Source organism: Vicia villosa, linkage group LG7, assembly GCF_029867415.1.
Source record: "Vicia villosa cultivar HV-30 ecotype Madison, WI linkage group LG7, Vvil1.0, whole genome shotgun sequence".
Classification (NCBI taxonomy): domain Eukaryota; kingdom Viridiplantae; phylum Streptophyta; class Magnoliopsida; order Fabales; family Fabaceae; genus Vicia; species Vicia villosa.
The window spans coordinates 68,391,325-68,399,903 of NC_081186.1; positions in this window are offsets into that span (position 1 = coordinate 68,391,325).

Here is an 8,579-nt window from a genome sequence, read left to right on the forward strand (position 1 = left end):
TAAAGTGTGTATGTGTCCCTAGTTAACTTTATGCCAATAAAAAGTATGCTCTTTTTTATTGTTGGTTATTTTTGTGGGTTTATGTTTTCATTACATTTGATAAAAGCTTTAATGTTATATTTTTTCTTACTGTAGTGAAAGTTTAATAAAGGTGGGGGATAAGGGTATCAAACTGGATCATAGGTGACAATCTATTTACATAAATATTAATTTCTGGATCTATTTAGTATCGATATGTCTGTTCTCGTAAACCAGTATAGTGTAAAATTAATAGCCTATCATTTATGTGTTATGCTTTTAATACTTTGAACCGAGTTTCAAATTACTTTAGGTAGAAGGCTTGTGAATTTTTTGTCTATGTTTCTGCCACACAAGAATTTTCTTTTGAGTTTTCTTCTATGGAGTTTTCTCTTTATATATGACATTCAAACGAGTCTTCTACTTGAACTTATATAATTGTAGTTATAATCAACATAACATACATTACTTTTAAAGGCACTATAGTGGATTTTAAATTAGAAGGCTGCACACAGTGAATTATACCTCAATTCTATTTAATCAAGTCTCAATGTAATGTTTGTTATGTTAATTATGCCAATAGTTATGTGAGCTGAATTAGAAGACTCGCGTGTAGATTGTATCTCATGAGAAAATTTTGTAGTAACATCCTCTAAAGAGAGCTGTGTTATAAGAAGTCAATGGGTCGTCAATTAATTGTCGTACCACACCCAGTAATATTAGATATTAAATATAAATTAATTTTATATTTTAAAAATATATATTTAGAAAAAAGATTAAATTGTAAACAAATATGTATGGTAGTAAGTTTAATTTAATTCCACAAATTGAGTTTTTATTCTTATAATAATTAAACACATATCGATAAAACCTATAATATTTTGAAGATGGATTGTTACTCTGTACATGTCGTTGGCAGCTAGCAAAACACTTACTGGGTAAGTTCATAATATTTTTTATTTTTAAAAAAATAGTATTTTTATAATCATTTAGCCAAATTTAATGCTTGTAAGTAATACATTGAATTAAGCAAAAAAATGAATCGAATAGTACATCACATCTTAAGATTAAGTTTAACTAACCATTTTAAAGTTTGACTAAAATTAAATTAAAAATTAAATAATTTAATTTAAAACTCATTTGTTCAATATTTAAGTCTATAAAATGAGTCATTTTATTATACTTTTAAGTTTATGAGTATACAAAAGATACGCAGAAAGTAATTCATACATAAGAAAGCCTAAAGTGTGTATGTGTCCCTAGTTAACTTTATACCAATAAAAAGTATGCTCTTTTTTATTGTTGGTTATTTTTGTGGGTTTATGTTTTCATTACATTTGATAAAAGCTTTAATGTTATATTTTTTCTTACTGTAGTGAAGGTTTAATAAAGGTGGGGGATAAGGGTATCAAACTGGATCATAGGTGACAATCTATTTACATAAATATTAATTTCTGGATCTATTTAGTATCGATATGTTTGTTCTCGTAAACCAGTATAGTGTAAAATTAATAGCCTATCGTTTATGTGTTATGCTTTTAATACTTTGAACCGAGTTTCAAATTACTTTAGGTAGAAGGCTTGTGAATTTTTTTGTCTATGATTCTGCCACACAAGAATTTGAGTTTTCTTCTATGGAGTTTTCTCTTTATATATGACATGCAAACGAGTCTTCTACTTGAACTCATATAATTGTAGTTATAATCAACATAACATACATTACTTTTAGAGGCACTATAGTGGATTTTAAATTAGAAGGTTGCACACAGTGAATTATACCTCAATTCTATTTAATCAAGTGTCAATGTAATGTTTGTTATGTTAATAATGCCAATAGTTATGTGAGCTGAATTAGAAGACTCGCGTGTAGAATGTTTCTCATGAGAAAACTTCGTAGTAACAACCTCTAAAGAGAGCTGTGTTGGAAGAAGTCAATGGGTCGTCAATTAATTGTCGTACTACACACAGTATTATTAGATATTAAATATAAATTAATTTTATATTTTTAAAATATATATTTAGAAAAAAGAGTTAAATGGTAAACAAATATATATGGTAGGAAGTTTAATTTAATTCCACAAATTGAGTTTTTCTTCTTATAATAATTAAACACATATTGATAAAACCTATAATATTTTGAAGATGGATTGTTACTCTGTACATGTCGTTGGCAGCTATGTGAGCTGAATTAGAAGACTCGCGTGTAGAATGTTTCTCATGAGAAAACTTCGTAGTAACAACCTCTAAAGAGAGCTGTGTTGGAAGAAGTCAATGGGTCGTCAATTAATTGTCGTACTACACACAATATTATTAGATATTAAATATAAATTAATTTTATATTTTTAAAATATATATTTAGAAAAAAGAGTTAAATGGTAAACAAATATATATGGTAGGAAGTTTAATTTAATTCCACAAATTGAGTTTTTCTTCTTATAATAATTAAACACATATTGATAAAACCTATAATATTTTGAAGATGGATTGTTACTCTGTACATGTCGTTGGCAGCTAGCAAAATACTTACTGGGTAAGTTCATAATATTTTTTATTTTTTAAAAAATAGTATTTTTATAATCATTTAGCCAAATTTAATGCTTGTAAGTAATACATTGAGTTAAGCAAAAAAATGAATCGAATAGTACATTACATCTTAAGATTAAGCTTAACTAATCATTTTAAAGTTTGACTAAAACTAAACTAAAAATTAAATAATTTAATTTAAAACTCATTTTTTCAATATTTAAGTCTATAAAATGAGTCATTTTATTATACTTTTTAGTTTATGAGTATACAAAAGATACGCAGAAAGTAATTCATACATAAGAAAGCCTAAAGTGTGTATGTATCCCTAGTTCACTTTATGCATATAAAAAGTATGCTCTTTTTTATTGTTGGTTATTTTTGTGGGTTTATATTTTCATTACATTTGATAAAAGCTTTAGTGTTGTATTTTTTCTTACTGTAGTGAAGGTTTAATAAAGGTGGGGGATAAGGGTATCAATTTGGATCATAGGTGACAAACTATTTACATAAATATTAATTTCTGGATCTATTTAGTATCGATATGTTTGTTCTTGTAAACCAGTATAGTGTAAAATTAATAGCCTATCATTTATGTGTTATGCTTTTAATACTTTCAACCGAGTTTCAAATTACTTTAGGTAGAAGGCTTGTGAATTTTTTTGTCTATGTTTCTGCCACACAAGAATTTTCTTTTGAGTTTTCTTCTATGGAGTTTTCTCTTTATATATGACATGCAAACGAGTCTTCTACTTGAACTCATATAATTGTAGTTATAATCAACATAACATACATTACTTTTAGAGGAACTATAGTGGATTTTAAATTAGAAGGTTGCACACAGTGAATTATACCTCAATTCTATTTAATCAAGTATCAATGTAATGTTTGTTATGTTAATAATGCCAATAGTTATGTGAGCTGAATTAGAAGACTCGCATGTAGAATGTTTCTCATGAGAAAATTTCTGTAACATCCCTAGTTGCTAATTACCAGTAATTGTACTAATATTGGTAATTAGGCATGATTATGGTAATTAGTACTTAAGGAATGTAGTTAGAATGAAGTTAGTGTGAGTCAAAGTGTGATTAGGCTTTTGAAAGATTAAGTGGAGAACTAGTAATGAGGTGGCATGGTTGCATTTTAGCATTAGTAGTAAGGGCAATAAAGACTTTTCCCATGGAGTTATATTTAAGCCTAAACAAGACTAAGTCTCACCATATTCTCATTCTCATACTCACCATAATTCAGAATTTGGAGGAAGGGTTAGAGAAGAAGAGATATAATCAAAATAGAGCAAGAGAAAGAGGGAGAGAGCTCGTGGAAGGGGGCAAAGAAGAAAGGAGTGCAGCATCTTCATCAAACTTGTCTTGCATGCAAGAGAATGGTAGTTTGGTAGGAGAATGATAAGAAAGTGTGAGAGTCACCATCATCATCATCTCCATCAACTCAGCTCTAATCAACATCCATTGTCATCACCAAACTCAGAATATCCTCTTAATCAAGGTGAGTTCCATTAGTTAGGAACTTGGGGTGGAATTTGGGAACCTAGCATGATTAAGGGTTTAGATTGTGATAAATACTATGCATGTTGTTTGATTGATGAAATATGTGTTCTTTTGATGCAATTATATGCTATGGAATGTTAATATAGGATGGGTTTCGAATTTGGATTGTTAGGGAACCTAAGGATGAGTTAGAACACTATTGGAACTGGTTTTATGCAAGAAAAATGTGATTTTACTTCTGGATTCAGTAAGCAATCGATTGCAGGTGTCAAGCAATCGATTGCACTGTGAAAAATTGGCATTCTACGCTTCTGGTTCAGCAACCAATCGATTGCACACCAGTGCAAATCGATTGCACCTGACAGAAAATTATCTCTTTACTGTTTCGACCATAACTGGAGTTTTGTAACTCAGAATTGGGCGCCGTCGGAGGCATTGGAAAGCTAATGGAAAGGGCTACAAGATGCTTAAGCTTACACAACATTATCATACTCCTGAATACTAATCAAATCCATGTGAATATTCTTGTACCTTGGTTACTAAAAGGTAATGCTTGAATAACTGATTCGTTAATCATTCTAAGGGCCTTGTTGCCCAAGTGTTCCTTCAACTGGGTTGTATGGATCATGGAATGAGTGGTAATGGAAATCAAAGTTATCCATGTACACCAAGATGTTGAGGTCTTATAGGTTGTGAAGCTAACCATGTGAAACCAAGAGGCGAGGAGGTCTTACAATTTGTGAATCTTGTGAACGTCGATTAACAAAGTATGGATATGGTAAGGTGGACCTTAAGATACCTAGACCAAGAGATATGAACAGATGCTAGCCTAATATTCCTTTTCTTATCAAGAGACTTCTTTCAAAATCCTATAATCTGATGGTGTAGTAAGTATGAGACGAGGGGTTAGAGAACAGACATAAGGATAGTAACTGCGAGTAGGCATGTTACATATATGTTGGCTATTTCTTGTGAAGTAATTCCAAGGATGCCCCTGTGCCACATATATTGCAGGCATTCCTCGAGAGTGTGATCTCAGGAATGGGCCGTGCTCCGTAGTTCAGGAGCTATTCTTCGGGGATGAACTCCCGGAGATGTGGGCCACACCTTCTCCTTTTGTCATCTCCTTGAGTGTGAATTTCTATGTGAGATTCGGGCCCTGGGATATTGGAGGAGTTGAATCGTGTGATGCGATTCAATGTCGATTCCATGGTTCTCTATAGTCATATGAGTTACTTACCATGTAGATTGAAAAGGTATGTTTTGGGGTCTTGTTTCGAAGGCAGATAGGCAGGTAAACCCGGAAGACCAGACCTTGAGGGTAGCTCCCGACAGAAGGTTGGCAGGTAAACCCGGAAGACCTATTCTGGAGGAAACATGTACCTAATATCCGAACATGTGATATGTTCTCAGAATATCTAATCGGATGGTCAGTGGACATTCAATCGTGGTGCTACGAGTTGACATGCTTTCCTGTACTGGGTAGTGAGGAAACCTTAGGATCTGACATGGATCTGTAGTTGATGTATGTACCCTGTAGATCCGAGAGAACCCATAAGATAGGGGAACTCACTGAGATTTAGTAATCTCACCCCATTCATCTTATTATTTTTTTCAGGTACCGTGCAAGAACGAGTTTTGCTAGATGCTTGGATCAAGAGCTTTTGACTGGATGCCGTGAAGACTGTGCCTGATCTTTTCTTCCGCCGTGTATTATTATAATTGGGTAGACATATCAATTGTATCCATCTTCGAGATGATTTTGAAATGTATACATCTTATTTTATTATTCCTGACTTTTGTATGTACTCGGTACCAGTTATTAGTATTCTGCTAATATGATTCTAGACACATGTTGGTAGGGTATTACAGTTGGTATCAGAGCAGGTCGACCCTTGACCTAGCTGTGAGGCATCATTAGCAAACTTCTTTCTTCCTCATAAGTGTGCGTTGCTGGCTCGATTCTACTGTCATGTTATTCAGTTGTTGAACTTGATCAACTCACCAACTGGGTACGTGATAGGCAGGATCGCGGCAGAGCCGCCACGAGGACGCGTTATCCCCAAAGTAACTCATGTGGTAACAGAATTCCAGTAGTAATTATGGAGAAAGGTTGGACTTGGATAATGTCATGTATGCAGGGTAGATGCGATAACAGTCTACACGGGAGAAGCTAAGGAAGTTGGAAATTTCCAAGACACCTTTTGGGACAAAAGTGATCCTTCAGACAGAGTGTATGTTATAGGAGTTTGTTGAAGTGGTAGAAGTCGGTTAAGTTAGGAGTATGTTGGGATTGTCAAACATAAGAAAAGAAATTGACATGGAATAGTTGACAACCCAGTTGTCATGATATGGTCTAAGACGACTGGAAGTTCCAAGACTTCGATTGGATGTAGTGAACCTTTTCTGGAATCTCAGTAGTAGTAAAGTAGATCCATGAAGCACCTAAGTAGGAATGATGTAAGGGAATTCCATGATGAAGCTGAGCTTGAATCCGTTAAGAATTCGTTACTAGATAATGATGCCAGTAGCAAACATGGATAGAGAAACGGTTGGACGGAAGACTTTGGGAGTTGGACAGAGGTATTGGATCTTTCTAATTACTCATGCCTAGACAGTATTTGGAGGGACAAGATTATTACCTCCGACTCGTTCTGGTGTACCTTAAGATGTGAGTAGTCATATAGTGAACGGTGGATAGGACGAGTGGAAATGGTGACCTCCAATTTGGAAATCTAGGATATCTGATTGGGTGAAAGAAACTACTGCATCTCCTTATTATTATGAAATGTGTGAGTCGTAGAACTACGCTAGGCAGAAACTGAATGGAGGGATATGCAGAGGGCAGCAATCCATATTTCCTGCTAGTTATGAATCATCTAATCCCGAGTGAAGCCGTCAAGCTACGCTATGCATTGGGTACTTAGGTGAACTACACTAGTTGTTGTCTGAAGCATCGGTGAGTTGACTGCAGTAGGTGACTATTATTTGTGACCATGACATTCCTATATGGTGGGAATTATCATTAGGAATCTCTTGTGCGTACCCTGTGTGAGTGAGTACACACCTGGTATAGGAACTCGAACTGGATTTGTAGTGAGTCAGATCTAGTTTGTTGTGTTTAGTGGAGGTTAACCTTAAACGTGTGACTAGAAGGATCTGAGTAGCGATGACCTCAGTTGAGACATGTCCAATCATCGTCGGTCGTGGCTATAGGATACGGGCGGGGATCGTTATATGCTACTGGGTAGGTTACTTGAATGCATGGCCTCGGAGTGGGACCACCATGTTAGTACTACCAGATAGGTATAGCGTCGCAGTATCGCTATCATGCACGAGGCGCGTGAACCATTCTTTCTGACAAATGTGGGACATATTGATCTGGAACTCAAGGTAGTATGAGATTGGTATTTTTGAGACGTCGATCCAAATTCTCATAAGGTAGGTGGGATAAGAATCCATATGTTGCACTCGATGATTGAGGATTATGCGAGTAGGCGACGACAAGGTGGATTAGATTCTAATGCTACGCTTATGAGGAGAACTTGGGTGGTCGAGACCGCTTGAGAATTTTTGGATTCTACAATGTGGATGCTCCTTGTTTCGTTGGAGTTAGTTAACCTTTATGCGTGGTTCTTGAGAAGGGATGTGTGTGTGATCGTCATATTCCGACCAGCACATTATGTGACTATTCTTTTACATTGGTGATTAATGTTAGAATGGACGAAGTATGTCTTGGGTTATCTCGATGTGAGAACTATCGAGGGGAGTATCTATAGATCCTTAGAAGGTAGATAATGTCAATCTCGATAAGCAGAGACACATTGATTTTGGGAGTGTCGTGGAATTTCAAAAGGTAATGTCCAAGACGTGAAGTAAGATTCCTTGCATAGTAACTACACTTTTGCCGTTTGCCGTTATAAACACTACATTGGGTAATGCGACCGAGGGAGTCAGTTTAGTTCCAGTTTCGGAAATGAAAAGGCATTAGATGACAGTGTGATTGAAGTGCGACTATGAAAGTATTGTTATATCGGTTAAGCCATATGGATTATGGGAAGTGTTGTCATGCCAGCGGTATGAAATCGTATGGTTGAGAATAAACTATGGACAAGTTGACAAACTTATTGTAGCAGCTGTATGATTCGGGAATTAGTAAAGTAACATGAATTCATTTTGGCGAGTATTCAGTTTCAGAAGTTTGGAAAATGAAATGTATGGCAAGGGTTGTATTCTAAGGAGAATTTTCCAAGGATGATGGAGTATTTAGTGACTTGATGTTAAGAACTACTCGACCTCGACTAGTAGTGTTGGTGAGTGTGGTTAAAACTCTAGCACGTATCATAATTGGAAGAATTATCATAGTTGTATGATGTGGAAGTTGATAAGGAAAGACAAACTCTTATTCATTAAGTATTTAGATTTAGATGTTCTGTAACCGTAGCATGCGACCAAGTTGTGTTTAAGTGGACCTAACACAAAATGATGAGGAAGTTAGTGATTTGGTCTTTGGGAAATGTGTATTCGACA